Source organism: Cardiocondyla obscurior, linkage group LG13 (assembly GCF_019399895.1).
Source record: "Cardiocondyla obscurior isolate alpha-2009 linkage group LG13, Cobs3.1, whole genome shotgun sequence".
NCBI lineage: Eukaryota > Metazoa > Arthropoda > Insecta > Hymenoptera > Formicidae > Cardiocondyla > Cardiocondyla obscurior.
The window spans coordinates 4,521,113-4,545,641 of NC_091876.1; the positions used below are offsets into that span (position 1 = coordinate 4,521,113).

At 45.2% G+C, this 24,529-nt stretch overlaps 1 protein-coding gene across 2 annotated transcripts in view; it reads left to right on the forward strand.

Moving 5' to 3' along the window:
- Positions 1-24,529, forward strand: part of Sema2a (Semaphorin 2a) — a 339,187-nt gene that overhangs the window by 22,393 nt on the left and 292,265 nt on the right. The window contains exon 3 of one of the 2 annotated variants that reach the window (XM_070665271.1): positions 8,059-8,197. The gene's annotated coding sequence lies outside the window, so the exon portion shown is untranslated. Of the gene's footprint in view, positions 1-7,101; positions 8,198-24,529 lie in introns of those variants that run through there. The other variant, XM_070665272.1, reaches the window with a different exon arrangement.

The following is a 24,529-nucleotide window of genomic DNA, read 5'->3' on the forward strand; positions in this document are numbered from 1 at the left end:
GCGAATCTAAAGGCGTAACGACGAGGTAAGTCGAGATAAAGATTTAAATTCTGCCTTAACTCGCATTTTGATTAAAAATCCATCGGAAGCGCATGGAGCTAATTATAAAAGAGAAACGGGGGCGTATTTGTTTAATGATGTAAAATTAACGCGTATCGAAATATCGTACGAGTTTTGCGGGATATAGTTCGTGATATTACATGCGCGATGTTGATAATTATTGAAGTTATAAAAGATAATTATTGGTGCAAATAAAGCAAAGGAGAATATAATATCTATATCAGGTCAATTGTTTCGTCCGTTTTTCATCCCTTTAGGTCTTCGTAAACCATTGGCTGCACCCGTATGCGGTTCTAGCGAAAACACAGCCAATTACGATCGCGCGTATTAATCACTAAAATAAGATAATCGCGCTCTGCATGGCACTCGCGAAGCCGCACGCAACGCGCTCTTTATTGTTGCACGTTACGACGGAATCCGATCGAAACGCGACTACGAATGTAACATGAAAAAAAGGAAGAAAAAAAGAAAAAAACGAGGCTTTGCAGCGTGCACCGTGAATTTCATAAAATAAAATATTGAGCCGCAACGAATTTTAAAAAACCATCCCGAATCGATGCGACTCAAAAAAATATTAAAATAAGGCACTAATTATAATCGGACTTATTAATTAACGTTTTATTAATGTCGTTCATATCATGCGATGGGATTATAAATAAAATTGCAATGTATTTTGAACATGCAAATATTTAATGAAATATATATTCGTATTATTAATAAACGGTCAATGTATTCATTTCCTATTGTTTGAGTTATGCGATCGATACGCGCAATATTTCCCGCTTTTAGCATAAAAGTGACAAACAAATTACGTCGAATATTTTTCTTCGAAACGTCTCGAGATTTGCTAAAATCGGGAAAGAGGCTTGTGCGGATTTGAAAATAAAGTGACGAGCAATTTAAAAGTTTTCCCAGGATGTCGGCGGCCGTGCCAGCTAGTCGGGGCACGTAGGGGTGGTTTTTACGTTGCTTCTTTGAAATTCAAGGCGTCGTTGTTTTTCACATTATAACATGGAATTCACGTTCCGTTTGAAAAAGCGGGATACTTTTTCAAAATTCGAACCGCAACAAGTGCAGTGTGCGAGGAAACTCAAACTCCTATTCGTTTTCTTTTTATTTATTTTTTTATTTTATCTTTTTTATTTTTTTATTTTTTTTTACCTCGCTCTGGGCCACTTTCTTTTCCGCAAAATTCAATTCCGCGGAATCGAGGAAAGCGAGGTAGATCCCGAGAAGCAAGCGACTGAAAATCCGACTGTGGCGCGTTATATTCGATTCGTTCGCGGATTCGAGACGAGGATTCGCCGTACCGTAATAACCGGCGAAGTGAAAAATTCCAGAATGCCGCGCCATCGTGGAAGATCTGTATGCACGACACGGAGGAGACAAGTTCCCGGAACTTTTAATTGACTCCTTTTCGAAACTTAACAGACGTGACTTTGATCGTCCTCCTCTCATCCCCGCTGTCTCGCGATCTCCATGGGAACTTTCAGTTTCGACAGCTATGAGGAACACTTCCTAGCGCGACGTCGGATGCTCTTATTCGGGATATCGGCGGGAAGAGCTAAGAGAAAATCGCCGATAGATCGACGCTTTACGAGGATACTCGCGTATGCCGGCGCGACTTATGTTTCCCGGTGGTCGTATACGAGCTTGCGTTTAGCAATCGCGCAACCAACATATTATTCCCGATGCAATCTCTGATCGAAATACCCTGAACAAAATTGCTCGGTTTATTTTCCACTGTGTTATATCCGGAATTTCTTCGATTGCCCAATATCAAATAAAAACCTCCCGCTGTTGTATCGGTTTATTCGATGGCTTGGCGATTAAAAATAATTTTACGGAAAAATAAAATATTTTTCAGTTAAAGCGCTTTAGAGAAATTTACTCTGTCGTATAAATAAATTTTATCTAATTCTTCATCGTGCAGTTTATACGCGGATATATGTATACGTATTTGGATACAATAGCGTTACTCGGCGTTTACCATTTGATTTTTATCTACTTTACGCCGCTTGCAATTAAGATTAATTTTTTTTTTTTTTCCTTAAGCGTGATAAGAATATATTTCTACGAACCTTCCGTTTTTTTTTTTTTTTAATTTTTTTTACATTCGACCCTTTAATCATTACGAGATCGGCGTGCGAACAGCTATGAAAATTTCTTATTAGCGTAGGTAATCTAGAACCGCGGTGGAGATATCTCTTCTCTGGGTACGTTATTATACCATGATTCGACGTGTAGCTTTAGCCAGCCACGAACGCATACGAATACGACAACGTAACGGCACGAAAGCTGGCGCAGGGCGAAATATACGAGCGGCTCGTGTGCATGGTCTCCTCGTGCTCGCGCTTGCATGCTAAGAGCGTGCTACGCAAAGTCGGGCTCGTGCCACGAGCCCGTAAGGGCGTTTCGCTTTTACGCGAAAGTCGGCGGAGCACCCGCGCGCCTTAACCCGTATACGAGCGAGAATCGCGTTAGCAAGCCGCTTACCGGCAACTCGTGTTGCATTTGCTAGGCAAGGCGAGGGTAAGACGAGGCTAGGTAAGGCGGCTCAGCGTCGACGATAAATACGGGTTCGCGCTAGGCGGCTCCCTGTGGCTGGGTGGTATTGAATTTTGCTCGTAGCAACATACGTTCGCGGTTACGCGGCGGCATCGATACACACGTGGCAGTAAATTTGATCGAGCCAATGACGAGTTATTGGAATACGCGGAATATCGCATTCTCCCGTCCCGTCCCTATTTGCGTAATTAAATCCGCGCGTTGGGCGCAGCCGAAAATATTTGTAAGTCGCTTTTTTACGCAGAGGCGCTTTCGTAGGAAGGTTGATTCGACCCCGCCGTGAGTTATCGTCTTCATTTTGTGACCGCTCGACAGAGCGATCCCGTAAAAACCAATTTTCCCCGCTGATTAGCGTTCCGTTTCTTGCGACGATGGGGACGCGTTTAAGTCTTATTGCGCGACGATGTAATGAGAATAGCGGCGATCCGTGGGAACGATAGGAAGAACCTCGCGCGTGCGAAGATCGTAAGGACGTTAAGACCTCGGGAAAGAAAAAAAATGGCGACATGCTAACACTGTCATGAGCGCGATAATGCCCGCTTAGAAATGATTATGCCGACGACCTAGCGCGAGGTATTACGTACGCGAGTGGTAATATTCGTGTAAGAGACTCGGATTAAATGTACGCGGTATTAAATTTTGCGTAGTTACATGTGTCACAAAAAGTGGAGCACGACCTCGCTGGACGGATGGATAAATAAGGGAAATTTTGCAAAATTTCGAAATTCTAAAAAACTATTGAATAAAACAATATGTAGAGTACATATTTGTTTGTCGCGGAAAATTCGCAAATAATTAAATCGTGCTGATTAATTCTGCGGCGATAAATGTCCGTGATAAATATTAAAAAAAAAAAAAAAAAAACAGAAAAAAAAGAAAAAACTCTGATAAAGCCCTCGTTACGTTGTAAGTAATAAATTTTACTTTTGGTACATTTGGATTAATATTTTTCATGACGTTTTGTCGACAGCGTGACTGCGAATCGAGTGGCGGGAGACGCGCGACCGCCGGTTTCCGACAATATTGTCATCGGAATGAGTTTCGATCGGGGAAGAGGCGGGGGCGGGTAGCATGCATTTTAACGACTTTTGATATTGAATCTACGTCCGAAGCAATAAATATTATTCCGCCTGTTCATTACTCGGCAATATTTTGCGTGAGTAAATGATTAACGTGCACGGGGAATTCGATTCTTCTTCAATTTCTATTTGGCATCGATTTGGGTTTCGAAACGCGGCGACGCGACGCGGCGTTCGCCATTACGTCCATCTTCGCTTGATTCCCGTTTTCATTAGAAGCCACGTATTAATCTCGCTGATACTGGCGCAGCCGTCGAATCGAGTTATCTTGCGCTCGGTTATAGCACGATCCGGCGAAACAATTTGCTTATCAGGAGACGGCAACCGGACGGAGAGGGGCTCGGTAAACCGTCGTCGGTGCCGGTCCGCGCCGCGTCACGACGAATCTATTTGGTTGTTACAGCTGTCGAAACTATGAAATTCAATGCGGCGAATTTGCATGCTAATCCGCGCGGCATAAACCCGGCGTCCGTGTACCTTGCATCCGGATGTGTCTAAGTTGTAATTCAATAAAGACGGCAGTGCCGCCGCCGGTTGTAACGCTGTGACTCGGTTAACTCGCGTTGCTAACGACTTTAACAACGCACACACGATCAATCTCCAGCGCGCGGTCGTCCGTTTGCGCGCGTGTGCGTGTGCGTGCACCCCGCCCTTCTCCCCCCCTCTCCCTCCCCCCTGCGCGCGTGACGAAAATTTTCAGCTAGTAATGTTAGGCACTTGGAAACTATGCTGGAAATTGTTCCAGTCCTGCGGCACCCGCCGCTCGGATGAGCGGATGAAATCTCCTTGTCTAATGGCCTCGAAGAACAACGAGCGTTTTCGGCGCTATAAACTGCGAACGTAACGATCCGTAATGTTAGCGCGATGATTTACGTACGGGCACCGTTGTCGCAACTTATACCCGCTACAAAATCGACGTTATTGTGAGGCGCAGGTCGATAAAACGCGACTGATGATTAAACCGCTCGAACGTAGGACGATACCCTTTATCAGAGCGCGGTTTGAGAATTAACCGAGACCAAAAATCTTAATACAAACATGCCGAAGTCGTGGTCACCGAATTGTAGACTCTTAGACGGTAAACTCCGTACAAGGATTGCGCGATGTAATTAACGTCGTACGCCGCGAGCGGAGTTTTGCGCGTTTCGTGCGGCTTCGAAACGCTTGATCGATAGCCGCGTCGACGCCCAAGTCGAATTTCTCACGCGCGGATCGCGCGCCCGCTCGTACGCCTCTCTGGAAACGAGGCAACGATTGCGATGATTCATCTATCACGCCACGTTCGTATTATAACTCCTGTACGGCACGATAAAGCTCATCCTGGTAGTCCGCCTTATGGCATACCGACAGAATTCCATTTAACGTTAAAGGTCTGGCCGAGGGAAAACATTGCCGTGGCGCGCGCGGAGAAGCGAGATAGTCGGGCTGAATTATGCCTTCTACCACGGCAACGACGGACTCGAGCGATAAGCAATTGTAAGAATTATAATAGCACCTAATATATAAATTTAGATAGCGCGCGATATTCGGCCGCGCCGGGCCGCGCTACGCGCCCGAAAACGGCCCATTGGCTATCTCCGAAAAATGGAAATTGTATTTTCGCGAGCCGTATTCCGAGGGCAATAAATGAATTCGCGCGCCGCGATATTTCAAGGCCGATACCGCCTGCCGCGCCGCGCAACCGCCCTATCGCAAAAAAAAAAAAAAATAAGTTTTCCGCAAATTAATTCTGCATGCGAGATATTTTTTTTAATATACACCGTATATATACGAATTATTTCTAATTTGAGTACACGCCTTCTGCATAACGTAACCGATAAGGAGCTATAAATTATAAAAATATCTTATCTGAATTTATATTGTGTAATAAAATTATATATTTCCGATTTTGCAAAGTTGAATTTCAACGAGAAGGACGTTGAACGCATTCTCGTGCGATGTTAAATAAGTCTGAAGAAATATGATTTTAATTTTTTAAACATTAACATTTTATATTCTGGATCACGAGAGATCTTTAAAGGAAATTCAACAGTTAATCTTAACTCGCGACTTTGTTAACGTTCTCGTCGGCTTTTTTTCCCTTTTCCGTTATCGACGTCTCGAAGTTCCAAGACGGTTTACCGCGAACTAAATTATTTCGGATTTTTATCACCGGCGTATAAACTCCCCGCAAAGACGGGCGCTCGCTCGTGCGCGGAGATCAGCATGGCTGGTATCAACGGTACCGTGCAACTTGCTCCAGGAAATTCGAGATAGGATGACAGTAAAACGGCAATGAAATGTCTTTGAAATAAAAGCCGAGGGATACGGTGCTCGGTGGCGGTTTACGAGTGAACGCGGGCGCATCGGAGACGCGTTCTCGTCACCAGCGACCTCACCGTCCGGCCAATATAATTTCCGAAGGCTTTGATCTTCGATTTTTCCGACGAGAGCCGCCGCGCGAGAGTTGACTCTGTTCACCTTTTGTGCACACATGCCGAGCTAGCACCGCGAGTAATTTCGATCGCGTGTTCGGTCCATTATGGATAGTGTTGGCCGAGCGAGAGGGAGAGAGATAGAGAGAGAATGTTCCACGAGATGGAAAAGTTCTATTGAAGTCCGCTCTTATAATAGGAAGAAGTGATGCTCTCCTGCAATCTCATTCAATTCGAGCAAATCTCTCGAATAATTCGTTCGTGCCTCTTTCGAGCGATACTTTGTTTTCACGAGATCGATTACAATAATGCGCGGATATTACAGAATTTCAATTTGATTTGGATTAAAAAGAAAAAAAATAAAAAATAAAAAAAGGAAATAAAATAATAAAAATCGAACGGCTTTCGGTTACGACGAGTATATAAGAGTCATTACCTTTTATATTCGAACGAGAGCGAATTAAGTAATAAAGACGAACATTTTACCTCCGTAAGATTATCCGTGCAAGGCTATTTGTTAATGATAAGTCTCTGCGCGACTCTGATATCGTTATCGCGCGCGGTAATCGTCATTGTTAATGGAACGTTATCGCCGGTCTCGTAGACGCGAGAGGGTTAATGCGAGGCGCGTGTTTATGCCGTAGTGCAAATGTCATCGTTTGAGATATCTGCTCTAAGACCGCAATTCACGGAGAAGGCGGGGATCTATAGCGCGTCAGACTGTTAGACTGTTAGTTAGACGGATTGCGGGCCTACGGAGGAAGCCGAACGCGATGTATCCAGCGCGAGCAGCGCGGGCTTGTCAGTGATAGAGCAGACAATATGTTAGCCGAGCATACGGGGCACGATACACGTATCGCTATGCCGCTAAGTGGCGCTAAAATTACGTACATGTCTTCTAATAACGATTCTCCACACGATCGAAAAGACTGCATTCGCAATTTTCAAAAGAGCCCCTTCCCATTTTTTTTTTTTATATAAATCAAATAAAAATACAGCGAATAAAATATTATTTTTTTTTACTTTTGGTCGAACGTATTTACGTAATGGTTTTGCACGTACCTTCGATAACGCGGATGCTCGCAACTATTGTTACACAACGTCGAGCATCTCGTATTTTACAAGCAACGAGAAATTTAGTTTTTTTTTTATTTTCTTTTAGTTTCCACGGAATAATTTGCATTATCCGGAAACTCGAGTTTCGATTTTGGTTTCCTTTATCGGCCCCGCGCGATATTCCGGACATCCTAAGTGCCAAAGTCCGTTACGCTTATAACGCGGAACTACTATTGCGCACTATTGTATATTATAATGTCATCTACTTGAATACACCAGAGACTGCTGGAGTCTCCCACCCGGTATATTGGCTTTTTCTTTACGGTTTGTTTATGTCGCATGCGCACAATTCACCCCTGAGAGCCTCCGACTCTCGTCCACCCTTCCAGTCGCCGGGAAGCGTGCGGATGTTTTGCATCGCTCGTCGCTCGGTCGTCGGATTTTCCCGTCAGTGAAAGGTGTACGTCTATCGTTTCGTCGTTTACGCGAAAAATCGATTGTGTCAATTGTGTCATTACGTCAAATCCTTATCGGAATATATCAAAATGTGGCTGCGTGGCGATAAAATGGTGACGCACGAATTTTCCAAGTTTTCGAAATGACTTCGACCGGTCGGAGGCAGTCGGGACTTGATATCGGTAGCTTGTTACCGAGAACGCGCGATAATTCACACATTTCGTAATAGGGCTTATACTACGAACATTTATCATTTTCGTTTTTCGTTACGAGAACGCGTCGGTGTTGAGTGATGAAATATTGGCTTCCATATCCCGACAAAAGTATCGGTTAAGACTCGACGCCGGTAATTAAATATTTCGGACGAAATAGACGTTCAACGCATTGCGTAAATAACATAGAACGTGAATTGGAAAATGTTGCAGTGATCGAGAAAGCAGTCGGACTTTAACGCTTGAATATCGAGGCGCCGGTATACCTGTAAAACTCATCGTGAAAGAGCAAGTAAAGTGTCAGCTTCGAAACAAGGATTACGAGGATCGGCGACAACGTTACGCTACGACGGTAAGCTTATCCAAGATGCATGGTATTTCGCGCAGCATGTTAAACATACTCCCCGAGTTTTTTCCTTGTCAAAGCGCCGTGATAATTCACGAAGACTCCACGTAGGAAGATAACAAACATCAACGACACTCAGTTGTATTAAATTATGGCTGTGTCGCGTAGATCTGTAATCGTCTTTGCTCGACGGGCTTAACATACGTAAATGTCAGCTTGACAAAGTCACCGAATGTAATACAAGCGCTTACCGGCTTAGCTGCCTCTGTTACACATAACTGAAAGGAAAGAACTCGCGTTAAAATCTCACCGTGAGCTCTTTCCCGGGATAATCTGGCCGTTGATAACGCGCGTTTCGGTCGCGCCTCCGCGCACAATCCGCGCTTATTGTACGGCGAGACCTCAGCGTTTTCGCGTACCAACATGTCGACGTAATCCGTTCTCTCGTAATAATCCATCAAAATAACGGGCGGCGGTTTTTTGTTGAAAAATTTTGTTCGGTATTTTTTTTTTTTTTTTCCTCTATTATTATCACTTTTTTTTTTAACGGCCTTTGGCGCAGAAAGCGTTTCGCTGCGTTTCAACAACGTATCGCGGCTCTTTATTCTCGTCCCTCCGCTATATTCTGTACTTGCGCGTACATCCCGTCTATCGCGACGATATAGACGGCTAATTGAAATTCAGATAATGGGCAAACCGATAAGCGGCGCACCGTCCGTCGCTTCGGAGCGAGGAAAGTGTTTTTGCCGGCGTCGCCCGCCGCCGCCGTCGGTGGAAATTCATTTTCACGGCTCGTTATAGTTATCCCGATACGATGCGGCGTTTCTATCGGGGACTCGGGCTGGCGGGCAACGATAATCCAGCCGGGCGACGCTGCGTCACCCTGCGAATATCGTTAGCAATTGGTTTTAGTGATAATGGGTATTCATTGACATTGATTGGACGCCCGTTAGACGGGACTAATTGATCCATTAGACGAACAAGGTCTTTCCTTAAGGGCTCGATATCGCGAAGGTCTCGGCAGCCTCGTTAGCACATCGTCGTTAACATCTTACCTACGTGGCGCACTCGCGCTTTAATGGATAACAAAATTTATACGATAACGACAAGACAGGGGAAATATATGGAGCGTAAGATCGCATTAACGGGGCGGGGACGGGCACATCCGAGATTCGTGACGTTATAATCGATCTCTCGCGGACCGCGGCGTCTCGATCGCGATGCGAGGACGGAATGTAACATCGTAAAGGGAAAGTACAGCGCTCCTGGTTACTTTATTACTTATATTTATTTCCGGTATTTATATCCCGCGATCGCTCAACTGTGTCCGCGCGATAATTTAGGTTCGCATTTGCGTTAATGATGACCGTGTTATTAATTGCTATGCGCGGCCTGCACGCTCACGTCGTCCCTCGTCATTTTGATATTGTGTGCGTAAGCGGAACGAACACCGTGGGTGGTCGCAGCGGTGTTTCCAGCCGGACGATCGTCTTTCACCGTAATAAAAGAGCTGCATAATTTAAAACGACCCGTCCAAGATAGGGACTTATAAATCGTTTCGGTCGCCAGGGTGGTCAGCATTATCGCGTTATCGGAATTACGAGCGGCGATCTCGTTGCATAAACCCTACGCGGAACGTGGCGTCTTTATTGTTTTTCAGGTTGCCCTAGTATCATCCTCCGTACGTGAGCTGTATTCGAATGCGACCGCGGCGCGGCTTAGCCGAGGATTCATAAGGGACATCCAAACATCTTAATGAATAAAGTAATAAAAGGACGAAACTGACGTGTGCACGTTGTACCAATATTTGTGCTCGCGCGATCGCCCTTATATTTGTCGATATTAATTAAAGGGAGGCACCTAGCACGGCCGAGTTTAAACACGTTCCGTATCGCGAGTATACATATTACGAGTTTATATCTGCTTTTCCATAAACGCCGGTCTCGCTTCGAGTCGTCAACTTCGGATATCCGTCTGTAAAGCGCGAAAGAGATTTACCCGTCTATTTTCTCATATTTTACGGTGGGTGGAGATGACCGGCTCGGAATGGTATGAGGCGCGATTAAGCTGTCCGGCAAGCGTACATATCTGACGAAAGGTTCGCAAATCCGAAATCGGTTTCTCGATTTGCGGAACGAATTAAAGTTGGTCAGCGTCTGTTTGCACAAGTCATCGGCTCAGCGTAGTTCCATTTGCTCGGCGTCGGCCAATAGAAATAGAGATTCGGGGTTCTCGTAAACGTGCACGGGGGAAGCGGATAAATATATCGGTGTCGCGGAGCACCATTTGTACAACCGCGGATGATTTAACAATATCGATTGCAGTCGATAGCCCCCCGCGCGCCCGCGTCATTCTCCAATGTTTTAATTATTCGGAAATGATTTTATCCTTGCGGCAGACAATATTCCACGCGTATTCCGACGCGGCGGCGATATTCCATTTCGCCTCGCTAAAAAATTCCAGCTCCGCCAAAAACCTGTAATTACTCGTTCGTAAAACATCAACTGGATACTCGAGCCGTTGCGTGTTACATATCCGTGTTATACGCAATCGCTTTAAATTAACAATGTATTCGAATTACGCCGCTTATACGTCAATCGATCGCTTCACACGTACCGTTGTTCATTTATCATTTTTACGGGCTACGTAGAGGCGGGAGCTTTTTTCCAGCCATTCAAAAATTCACCACGAGAGAGCTTCTCGTTCTCTATTTCTCTCTATCCACCCTTCGGCCTCTCTCTCTCTTCCTACGGATCAGTCTGTCAGAATTCACCGGACCGGCGAGATGATCGAGCGCTTAAATATGTAGCACCGACCGTCTCGCGCCGTCGATTCTCCACCCTACCTGCGTTTCTCGCCTCCGGAACTATCCGGAATTCCGCTGGGTGGAAGGCATCGGCGCCATTGACGATATCGTGCCGCGCGGTGAGCCAGCGAGCGATAAATTTTTCAGAATTTTACGATTCTTCGCGCCGACGGTATGCGCGATTCGCCGCGGAAGAGGCAGAGAGTCATTCGTTCGCTCGCTCGCCTCCGGTGAAGAGAACGTCGGATCTACCTACGCGGGCAGATGCGGTGCTCCCGCGTCTGCGGGAATCGATATGCATTGTCCTCTTCGCTTCTCTTCCCCGTTTTTCGTCTCTCTCGGACCGCCGGTGCCCGCGCGTTTCCTGACGCCGTTCGTCTTTGTCGCGGGGCGATTTCTCGTTCGTCGCTTCTCTGCCGTTCGCGCTTCCCGATGCGCCAGCGGTTTTATTTGATCGCCCTCTTATGTTTTATTGAGCAGCTCCTTCGCTCGCACGCAGTTTTCTTTTTTTTTTTTTTTTTTTTACGGTCAGTACAGGAAACAGCTGTGTCTGTGATTTCCGGATTTAACGCCGTCTCGTTGCCCGGGCTCGGTCCGCCAATTCGCGCCGCGCGCGCGTCGGTACGCCGATGGATTTTTATGCGGCAAAAATCGAAAGGAGGCAAAAACGCGCGGGAAAGTCGCGTGTGAGCGATTACGGCGGTACCGTTGGATTTTACGCGGCAGAAGTGCGATCAAAGTATTCCGGTGAAATAAAAATACAGGCGAATCGAGCCGAGAAATATACGAGACTAAATAATTGTCGTGATAATTACAAGAGAAAAAAAAAAAAAGTTTTTCTTCTATAAAAGTTTGCGTTGAGAAATGCGAAAAGAAATAGACAAATATAATTATTAATTTTTCATTGATCCCGTTAAACGATAGATATTCTTGTTCCGGATATGCCGGATATTGGAAGCCGGATATTATCGTGGCGGCACGATAATCTTCGACGTTGTTTAAAGACAATATTTGTACATTTCGAGCACAGCCAACGTTGGCCGTAGCCGAAACACATTTTAATGTAACTTGATGTACACCGGTAGAGTTGCTTAGCGTGTAGCGGGATAAACATCATAACGTAAGAGGCTGCATCACTTCCTGTTTGCGAGTCTACATTAAAATGCACGGTCGGTGATTTTTTAAAGTCGCCCCGCGCGGCTCCTGTGTTCCCAGCTGCGTCCTAAGCGATGCGGCACAATATTTTACATACGCGTATACTGCATCCTCATTAGAAAACGCTCGGACTCCCTATGAATGTGAAATAAATGCAGTTCCCGGCACTGCCGTCCTTTTAACGCTCGTCCCGACGCTTTTAATAATAATGCCGCGCATCGCTTACGCCGCTAGCCACATTAAAAGTTACTTTAAAAGCTCTAATTACTATGATTTAATGCATATAGTGGAAACCCCTGTTACAGAAACTTCGCTTTTATGACGCGACCCGCGCTCAATCGCGAGATATCGTTGCGCTAGAAACTACGCTCGGGCCGGCGAGATTATTTTTCCGTTATCCGCCACATTCGGTATGATTTCGCGGTGGAATACGAGTTTGACGGAGTCGGACGGTAGAAGGGATGGTCGAGATAATGCGGAAACTTTGTCGATTCGGTATCGTCATTGAATCTGCTGCCTCTCGGAACCGAGATGCACCCATTGAAAGCTTTCTTTTCGGGTTGCACCTGACCGATCGACTTATCGTAAGTTTCAACCTTCCTACACCGGGGAAAGGCAGGAAATGGACGGCGAGACGGATAAGAGAAGCGAACGAGTTCAGTGAAGAAAACAGCGAGTCTTGTAGAATACGGATTTCTTGAATAAGAATGAGTTCGGCGGCGCTCAAAGGCATGGCCGGCCCACGGGGAGCCAGATGGGGAGAGAGGTGCCAAATAGACTTATTTCGATGTTGCGGCGAGGTACAGAATTGGAAAGTTTGCGCCGATAGTACGCAGTGAAGTTTTAAGGCACGGTAAAGTGAACGGGTACGAGTCTGGACGAGACAAGTTGCGCGCGAGCCGTGGAATTTATCCCGAAATTCAACACGCTCGGCGATGAATGAGTAGGGTCACCTAATTAAAGACGTTCGTAAAAATTGACGCGCCAAAAAATGCCCTGCACGTAAATGACCTAATCGCGACTTGAGCGCGCGCGATCGGTGACCACTCCGGCGCAGACGAATCGTTTATGCCGCGGACGTTCTCCGATTATACTACTTGCCAAACGTGTCCACCGGGCGCTCTACCGTGGGATACCGACCTTACGGCGGATCCTTCTATCCGAATCGTTGTACCGCGCGCGTGATCTCAAAGGTCTCGCCGAACGGCCCCGACGCATAACCTTAGTCTCATCGTAAAAATGCAAAGCGCCCCGTGCGAATAAAAAGCTCCCTCTCGATCGGCGCGAATCTCATGAAACTTTCAGAAGGTGCGAGTACGGCACGGTAGCGAGGGACGTTGCGTGCGGAATGCGTTTGTCTCTCCTTTTTCACCACCCGGTCCGACCATTTTTTCCGCTCTTCTTCTCGCTTCCGGCGGAAGAGCCTGTGCGCTTCTACGGCGGTATTCTACGTGACAATGTACCCCTCTCTGTTCGACGGTATTACCCTACGTGCCCTTCCCCTTACCTGCGATGTGTCCGCCGGGCAAGTTCCAAAGTCCTACAATCACTCGCGACTCCACGGAGATGGAGAACGTGCGAATATCCGATTTTCACGGCTTTCCCCTCTTCCGATTTTATTTGATTTTCCGCGCGAGTCTGCAGTTCATTTCTCTTTCGATTTTTCTTCGATGTTTGTCTTCGCGTGAATTATTCAACTGTTTCCCTATTCTTTATTCTTACTTTCTATTTCTAAATTTCGCGCGTTCTTTTTTTTTTACGGCGTCTCGTTGCACGAAAACAAAAAAAAATATTGCAAAGAAAGAGCTGGCCGACGTTAGATCTGATTTCATACGAGGACGTCTCATTTTTACAATTTTGGGCAACATATTGGTTTAACAGTATTCAATTGTTCATTCTTACGAAATACTTCTATTATAACTTTTCAGCACTTTTCTTCTATTCTACTTCGTTTATTTTCGACGCAGTTTCGACTTTATCGATCTTGGTAGTGAAATTTCTTTTTATTTTCAAACGCCATTATTACTCGCTCGGGCTTGCCGATGTAATTCCATTTGAACTTCCGCTGTGGCAAGCTACGTGACATCCCGGGGATCTTTTTCCAACGACAATTTTGCAGCGTCGCTGCCCTGTATGTGGAACGCTTAGAGTCAAGATGCCCGAAAATTTTCGTCTTGATAAATATACTTTGCATACGTAAATTTTTTTTTTTTTTATAAACCGCGTTTACAGCAAACAAAAAATACAATAGTATTTTTTCATTTTCCTTATTAAAGTTTATTTAAAAAAATGCAAAATGCGATTTAATCAGCAAACTGGCATTTTCATAAGTGACTTTAAAAAAAATCTTATATTCTTTTTATGACGAGACTTGTATTTGCTCATTTCTAGCGGACATGGTAATGTCTTTAGTATTAATAAATTACGGAGCGGCTTTATATTTTTAGTACAATACGTGTTTAAATCCTTATTCCGATTTCTCGCTTTTTACTTTTCGCTTATATTCACGAGGCACACGGCTCCCCCTCGCTATACTGCATAACGTCAAGTCATTTGTATCTTTTTCTTTTATTTTTTTTTTTTCTCTTTCTTTTTTTTCTTAAGCAACCGTTCCGACCAAGAGCGGCTCTCCTTTTGCGAAAATCTTAGCAAAAGTCTCGAGAAGTTGTCACAGCTCCGCGCGATAACTTCTAAGCAACGAAGCGAGGTTGAAACTTTTTCCCCGGGAAAGAAACAACCGCGGCGACGGAATACTTCTCTTTGCACTTTGTTCATGAGAGACGTCCGCTAATTCCATTTTCTTTCCTGACATTTAATGGAAGCGAGCGTCTCATCGGCCGTTATACTTCCGTTCGATGAATCTGGTCCGGAATTTTTCTTTATTCCGCGGGATTTCGGGCAAAGTCTTAAGAAGTTCCGAACTCGATGGCGCGACTCCTCAGAGAGAAGGGATAAGTGAGAACTTTTCCTCGTTAAACGAAGAATGATATTCATTTTGTCTATCGGTTTTCTCCGACATCATTTTCATTTCTCTTCGCGATTATATTCCGTATAAATATACGTTTTATCGTTAAGCGGCCTGATCATCGTTCTTTCGTCATGTAAAATTTTTTTATTTTATTAGAAGAAACTACGCGCGCGCGATTTTTTAAGAGACCCTTATTACAAAACTAAGAAAGAAAAAAATTATGCGACTTACCAATCTGCATTCAGCGGAGTTGTAAAATTCTGCCGGTGACTGTAACATAAAACGGAAAATATTAATGTAGACATGACAGTTTAGTGAATAAAATTAATATATAAAAAAAAAAAAGTAAAAGTTTTTTTTTTATAAAGATTTTATAAAAAAGAATTAATTCTCACCTAAAAGTTGCTCCGCCGATGCAGGATGCCCATCCTGAGCCTGCTCCTCCTCTCAGATGGGACGTGACGAGCCATCTTTTCGCGCACTAGACACTCGCGAACGCGACCGGGTGAAGTTATAATCGCGAAAATTATTAATCACTTACGCGCGACCCTGTTCGGCACTCGCGTTTAGAATAAAGCCGTCCGAATACTTAGCGAAACTCCCGGACGACCGACGAACCGGCTGCGGTTCGTATTCATATAGTTTCGGCGTGCGACACTTTTTTCCTTCCACTTTTTTCAAACGGAGACGTCGGGCTGGTGCTCTTTCGGCAAAAGTCTTCCTCTGGATTTTTTTCTGAAACAAAAAGAAAGATAATTGATTAGCGAAAATGACGAAAATTAAACGTGCTGCGTTACAAGTAATTATAACTGTTCTGTGTTAAGTATTTGCTTCGCAGACATCCTACGCGTACTCGTTATCGATCGCGATGGTTATTTCGCATCAGCTAATATTTTTACTTACACTAAAAGTATTTTATACACGGCAGCCGACCGGCACATACCTACGTTACACGTGTTCACCGAGATGTGTACGCCGCGCGCGTGACCGACCGACCTCTACATTGCGCAGCCATAAAAATACTTTAACAAAAAGATTTTCGGGCCTCGCATCCCTATACCACGAACGAATATCTCCCGAATCTATCACGGACTAGTCGATCGAGACCCTCTTCCCCCGAGCCCGACTGTACTCGTGCACGCTTCGTTAATGGCGACGACACGCGAATTTCATGTACACGTACACGAGGTTTTTACTTACTTGTATCAAAAAGACGTAGTCGCCGGTACGCACGATTAACTCAGAGAGATAATTGACGCCAGATTATGTTCCTCTGACCCGCCGAATGTGCGTAGATACATACGTAATACGTACGAAGCACGTGCCGCGTACGTCCGTCTCGTTCGAGCGCTGGAGAAGAACAGAGCGAGAGTGGGGATGGTGGGGGAACGTAGCTCGCGCGCGGCACGTATGCCGCTCACTCTTATCTTTCTTTTTAATTACTAGTCTACTATTTTAAATAGGATTATATTACAATAATTATTTTATATAAAATTATCATTCCTATTGAATTGTACAGTTTTTATAATTTTTTTTTTCACAACGCCGATGCGATAAAAAAAATGTTTGTAACTCATTGGTACGATAAGACGAATCCTAGCGAGAATAAAGTTCATCGTCTCGACATCGTTTGCCAAGAAAGTCGACTATGCCGCCAACTATCACGCCCAATCGTAGTTTTCCGCGCGGTACTCGTGCGAAAAATGGTGCGTTATGTGGTATATTTTCCTCATTGTTCTTTTTCTTGGACAGTCAACAAGAATTCCTCGTAGTCCTCGGCAGAAATGAATGCGTCGAGTTTCTTACAGCGGTATCATTTTGCGCGGAGAACAGACGATCGGAAAGACAATGATGGAAACATGTATGCTTCTTTCAGCGTTTCTTTCTCTCATTTCGTATCTTTCGTCTTGTTATTTCTGTCGAACAGCGCGCGACAGTCGAGAAAACTGCGCTACGTAACGCCTTGTTTCAAACACGCTTTTTAACATTTCTTTTTTTTTTTTTTTTTTTTTATTTTACGAAACCGCCGCCGAGAAATCCTAACGAGATACAATGTTTTACGTCAAGGACGACACGCTAAATCCTTCCCGACAGAGTCCATCTAACCTACAGGTGGGGTTCAAGGAGCTCGGGTGTAGGACAGTCACCGTAGTTAAGATGTTATCGTATCCCGCCATGGTGAGCTTCCTGGGGATTCCCCATGGTCAATCTGCGGGTATATCTCCGTTGATCTCGTCCTTCGTTCCGTCCCTTCATCTTTCTGTCCGTGCCACTTTCGCTACTCTCCTCCATTTTACCTCGATGGTCCATCTTCGATCCTTACTAGTCGCCGTTTCAATCCGCGTCTCTTTGCATGATTTTTTATTTCTCCTTATCGCGCTTTGTCGAGTAAGCATCATGCAGACGACGGACGAAAATGATTTACGGTAAATAGCGCGGAGTTGATAGAACGTCCCTCTCTGGAGAACATTTCAGTCTCCCTCGGCGAAATTCTCCTATTCTTTTTTATACCGAGATTCTTCTTATCTGTAATCCTCTAACTGCTGTTACGCGGACAACCGCCTGACTTTCGGACGTGATAGATAGTGCTGCAGGGGACAGCGGTCAATGGTCCATAGGTCTGATCAAAGGGCGCTACTGACTTTGAAGGTGCCCATAAATCCGATTTTATGGGGCAAATTTCAATTCTTTATCGGGAAAAAATTGGGACTATCGAATAACATTAGAAGGAGCTCGATGGGCCCCCTGTTTGTAACAAATTTGTTTTTCGAAAGGAATGTAGCACGCACGACGCGACATGTAGCGGAAAATCAAGTTCGGAAGTTTAACTCTCACGTGTTTTCAACTTACGATTATTTAACTAAATTTATTTGTATCATTAAAATAAAAAGAAGAAATTCTGTATTAAATCAAGAGGCAAAGAAACGGGGAATAAAACATCAAAAGACGGATTGCTTTTATCAAACAGTTTTCCTTCAATTTTTAGGTAGGAAATCAAACAAATATTTTTGCGACGAAAAGAGACCATTAAGAGCACGAATGATACAGAAAGAAAAATTCTTATGAAAGAATCAACACTTGTATGCTTCGTAAAGTCGAAATAAATGCATAACTTGATTCAGGCGTTGTGCCAGATGGAAGACTAGAACTGACACGATTCTTTTGCCGTTAACAGCCCGCAGTTAGCTGGCTCGCTAAATCGATACCGCCCGCGAGCAAAACCGGGGAGAAAGAGAACAACAATTAGCGTTTTGATACGGGGAATCAATTGAGGAGGCAGAAAGAAAAGGAGAAATCCCTGGCTCGAGGTAATTGGTCTTGGCCCTTGAATCTCCGTGACCAGCTCGTCAAGATATTCGAACAAATCCTTTATGACGAAGGGCTTCTCGCTCATTGTGTTCGGAAAACGGACGAAATACAAAAAAAAAAAACGAATTCTTCACTCGGCATAAACGGAAAGCATAAACCTAACTTAGCAAAAGCGAAACTCGTCATTTTTTTTTTCATCCGCGTTTGCATATCTCTTAAGATATTTTTATACATCTGTAACATAATTTCCATATCGCGTCTGCGTGTTCCGTAATTTCATCCTCGACGCGCGAGCTTTCGCGTCCGCGAAATTCCTTCTCAAGGAACAGAACTGGTTCGACAATTTGACGACGAAGACAGTGAAAAATTTTGAAATTCGCACGCCCTTCTGCTTTATCGACCTGCCTTTTCCCGGCAGGTCCTCGCTAAGCTCACGCCGCTCGTACTCGGCGAAGTACCCCCCGGCATCAATCTTGCATAGAATCCTCGAATTTACGACTCTCGTCCCGCGCGCACACGTTGAATTTCATTCGATGGACGCCGTGGAATGGCCGCGTCCGGCATCTATTCGCGTCGCATCGCCGCGTACCTGTACTATAACGCACGTCTGTTTTACCGCTCCTCCGTTCTCTCGCAAAGGGGCGATTTCCCCGGCGATGAGATTAGTTCGATAAGCGGCGGTCGCAAACGGAGCTGAAATAAAGCGCGGATTCGGCCGGCGGTCTCCGCTCGCGTGCGACTAATCGCTCGTGCGTGCGCAGGGAACTCGCGGAGACAAGGTAATCCGCGAGTATAAATGTATAATTCCCATCAACATTAATGCCGCTTTCGCCGGAGACCCGAAATCGTATCACCGTCGTTAAATTTTCTGAATCGCGCGATTGCGCCCGCCGTACGTATAAGTGCATACACGCGCGCGGCATAAAATTATACGTTCTTCAAAATACGACCCGCTGGGCTCTGGTTTGCCCGGATAGCTGGCGACGCAGTCGCCGTCGGTTTCGTCTGCACAATTTCCACAGTGGAAGCTCTTAAAGTGTCATTTCACGCGGAAAGTCGCGCTCCGTCTCTCTCTCTTCCGTCTCTTTATTCCATTTTCCTCGTCATTCCGCCATTCACGTCGCGCAACTGTAGTCAAATAAATGCTCGGGAAATAACAAGCGATCAAACGGTGGCTCAATAAGTTATTGTTGTCCCGTAAAGAGTCAATTTGTACAGTGTAAAGAATGGAGGTACCGCCATGCAACACTTGTTATCGGATATTCCGTGGGTAATTTCGCAGACGTTGTCCGCTGCACAGAGGCGATTTTTCTTGCCCGGCAATACACGTCCGCGCGCGGTGGCGGTGCAATATCAAAGGGAAAATCCCGCCGGCCGTAATCTAGATTTTCAATCTCGTAACAAATCGCATTATTCCGCGGTTAAACACGTCATTTATTCCACTCTATTTAAACCGTTTCCGTGCCGCAAAGTGCAGCGTGTACTTCAACGTATGATTTCATGTCGCGAGAGAAGACAGTCGGGTGTGCTCGCGAAAAAAAAGTAAAACAAAAAAAATGCGACTTGTTAACGTCTTTAAAAATAAAACTGATGATTCGAATAAAAAATATTTCACAGAATGCAATGCAACGTTAATGCGCGGACGACAAGCACGCATACGCGTAACCACGGTCGCTCTATTTACATTTCAGTAGCGCCGCTCGCCGCGATGATAAAGAATCGCTATACATACGAACGCAATACCCCGGCGAGCTAGGAGGAGCGTGGGTGGGTGAGCGCCGATATAACTACTCGCTCGGCTCGAATTTTTCATTCGCGAGGCTCCGCCGACGGTATATCTCGTCGACAATGGTGAATACCCGGCGGTGAAGCCGGGTCGCGTCGTTGCATACGCGATTCACCGCGTGAATAAAGAAACGCCGACGGTCACGGTGCATGTCGCCGGGGGAAAAAAAAAAGGAGACGCGTCGCGCGCCGGATATGTACGCCGAACCGCTCGGATTTGACCCACATTCTTCGGTTCCGATTCTTTACTTTTCCGGCCAAGCAATCACCGCCGATTCCTGTCGAAATAATAGCTTTTGCCCGCCCGTAGCTTCCACGGGAAAGCATAACAGCTTGAAATTGGAGGTAAATTAATGATCAGATCGGGCTTCGTGTTCGGCGAGTAATTACCGATCCCGCCGGGAGGATGGCGCCGGGCGTGACGGGCGAAGAAGGAATTTAGCCAAACCTCCCTGTAATTTCTCGTTCATCCCTTCGTAAACTTGGCGGTGCCTAGGGTTATTTCAAGGGAGTCCCAAGGTGACTGCGGAGAGGAGACGGAAGCGGCGTCGGCAGCGGGTGGAGTATAAAGAGGCGGGATGCGTAGAGAGGGATGTAGATGTAACGGCGGGGGAGTCGCGGGGGGTGAATCTTACTCGGTGCGAAGGAGCAAGTTACCCCTCTCCTTGCCACCCAGTGAGGGCTTCCGTGTAGTAGGTGAGTTATTGGCGTTACGTTAGACGTCACATGCAGCGCCGACCCGGCAAGCCTCCGCTCGAGAGTGCTCGCCAGCTTCTCTCGCTTCTACCTCCTATCTCACCGCGAGTAAAGACGCAACGTCAGATGCAAGACAAACGTCTCAATCCTAACCGTAACGACGAGAATGACGCTGGCTGACGACAGCGTATGAATCCTTCGACAACTTCCCCCGTGCGGCGGGGTCGCCGGAAGAAACCGCGAGCTTTCCGGATGACGCATTAAACTCCGGCTCCGACTATTTCGTTTCGACGCTTATGCATCTCACCGACGACGTACGCGCGAACGTATTGAAGTTTAGCGAAAGTCTATTAATTCTAAGTTATTACCGTCTCTCTGTGAGATTCGAAGAAAAGTTTTCAAAGTTTCCTTCGTGATTTTTATCGCACATTCGAATAGCCTTTATTTTTAAGACGGTATCTTTTTTATTTTTTTTTTATTTTGTTACGAAAATACAAGAGAGATCGAGATCTTTTCACGAAATCCCTCAAAGCGCGACATATTGTTCTCCATTGACTATTTGATGGTCGGAGTCATGCGCTTGCATACGGTATCGCATGAGAAATGTCGCGTTGCTGGGTGAATAACGAAAATGGGCAAGCGTGGCAACGGTGATTTCTTTCACGTCGCGGAGAACAATGTGGCGTTGCCGGCGTGACGAAGAAAATATGCGGAAAATCGGTGCATTCGATCGGGGAGGAAAATAGCGATGATTTGTCATCGCAATACGTGAGCGGTATTTTGTATGCAGAGTACGTTAATAATTTGAGATTACATTGCTATTGTGTAAGACTTCGTTATTATTTTACTTTTTTTTCCCTTTTTTTTTTTTACGGTAAATTAATGTCGCCCGTCTTGACATATATAAAAACGGAGCAGTGAAGCGTTCGATTTCACTTGACAGTAATTATTTTAATTTATTCACGGAATTTACGATATTCTGTTAACGTTGATTTTAATCGCGCGTTTTATTACACATCGCGTGTTTTACTAATCTGAAAATACAATTGATAAGCACAGCGACTTATGGGAATATAATAGCTGAAATATGTTGATGATGACGTTCGTGAAGGATGATCGATCAACGTCAAAAGTCGATTGGGAGCCGAGAGCTACCAGTACTCTTTTTACTCGAGAAACAAGCTTTGAGCACTTTATTTGTTTTCACAAAATAAAAAGAAATAAAAGAAAAAAAAAGGAAAAGTGCTTAAGTGTGTTACGATCAACGTAGTGTCGCTACCCGCTGTCGAAACTTCTTATGTAAACCGTTTTTATTATGTAAAAGCTAAAGCTGCTTCGCGACAAGTCTCTAAACCTGATTTCTTTCTCGCAGACGAGCGACGTGAAACACCGAAACGCTGATATTCGAAAGTAGTAATAGAGTTGTGATTTATTTCTCTTAGGTACGTAACGCGACGCTTTTTGCGCGACGGATATTGCGGTGGATGGCCGTAGAATAAATAGCATGCCGCCAATATGCATCATTCTTTCCCCTCCCTTAACTGCTTCCAATCGTTTTGCGCAATACGATTCGTATAAGACTGCCTGAAACTTATCGGAGAACGTCGATCTAAATCGCACCGAATGTGACCGATAAAGGCGGCCTTAATGACATTGGCCCTCTCCTCGCCGATTCGAACGAGAACACATTCGATTCGAAGTACATTTATCTTGGCCCCATGGCACGCCGTTGTAAAGTATGGTTCCGGCGACCCTCCTTCGACCCTTCTGCCAGCTTCCGGACTATGCTCTTGATGGAATACGTGCGTGGACTGCACCCGCGCCTCCGCGGAATTCCTTCGCGTTTTTACGAACAGTCGGCAGTTTCGCAGACCCTCGCCCGGGAGGGAAAAACTTGTTCCGATATTTGTTTCGGTTTTATTTGAGAAAAATACTCATTTGATATATTATACGTAATATAAATGACAAAACAACAAACGTAAATCCTCGAGTTTTTTCTTAACGCAGATATAAGGCATGAAACACGTTCCTATATGTCTTTTTAATGGAAATTAAAAAAAAAAAATCCATCAGAATACGGGCACGCGTATTGTGCTAGACACAAAAGCGGGGCTGAGTGGTCACAAGCAGCGTTCTCGCGCGCTTGGAAACCGGATATTCTCTCTGTCGCGGCGCTGTGGAACATGAGACTTGGGTGGCGGATTCGGCGCCTCGTCGGTGGCGAAAGCCGGCTCGCGGTGATTTGTTATCGTAACACCGCGATGGTGTTTGTCTAGCAAATCCTTAGCCACGTCTGCCAGCTAAGGCCTGTCGCTTTCTACTCGCTACCTCGCGCGGTCGACCCTCGCCCCAACCCTTGAATCAACCCCTTGTAAAAACACGAGTTCACCTTGGGTCGGAATCAGTGGGCCGTCTACATGCGCATCTGTACGAGTTAACACCAGCTAATGCCAGTAGCGGCGGCGGCAGCAGCAGCAACATTCGAGCCGCGATAGTAAACGACGGCGAAGCCACTGGGACGAGGTAGAAGGCAAACTGTGCCATGACCTGTGAACGCGCCAAGCTCTCCTCCTTCCGGCGAGCAACCTATATTTCAAGCGGTGATAAATCAGCTAAGATTCCGGAAATTTACGCGCGACCTGGATCCACCGCGGCTATCATTCCCGCTCGCAAACGGAGAAGGAGGAATAAGCGAGAAGAGAGAAAGAGAGAGTTCGCACGGGAAGGTGTGGCGCGAAAACGGCGAGGAAAGAAATTCGAGAGTAGAATAGCGAAAAGAATAAATGGTCGTTAATGACGAGCCGATCGGTTTAATAGCTGTAACTTATTCCACGGAGCTCAAGTATAGTTTGAAAATATTGTCGCGAAAAGAACCCACTCACCTAATCTAATCGATAAAAGAAATAAAAAAGAAAAGAAAAGAAAAAAAAAAATTATCTTTGTCTTCTAGCATCGAGAATTGTATGATATAAATTCAGTTAATTGGCGAAGGGTGGGGCATTTTAGACAGCCTGCACCCAGCAGCTACGTTAGTCGAGATTATCGATTTCTCCTAACCAACGAATTATTCCGCCTGCACCCGGCAATAATTTACCATTACTTTCCGAGTTACAGTTTTAAGTAGATGTTATTATAATCAAGTATGTCATCATCTCATGCGCGGAGAAGTTTCGCTTCCGAGCACGGAGACTCGGAATAATTGATGCAACGGACTCCTCTCTTTCGATACCCGTATCAGTTAGTGTGTACCACTCGCCGAGAAGCTTTCGCCTAAAGTTAGCCGGCAAGAGTTACTTAGAAAATTTCTTTGAGATCGACTTCAGGAAACAAACATTATTTTTAAATGGATGCATTAACTTCGGCGACGGATATAATCTCCCTTCTTACAATTTCGCTTCAAGCTCGTTAAACCGATATTTAATGTTACCGCGATGTTGATACTGAAATTGCGTAATTTCAGCTGTATCATAATTGTTATCGTTTCAACAATAATTATATTACAGTTATGTATAAATTTAGCTATTGCGCGCATTAATCACGAAACAAAAAAAAAAAATTCAATTTCCGTGACCAATCTCAAACTGATACGCTATCATTCGAGCACACTAAATTTATTTCG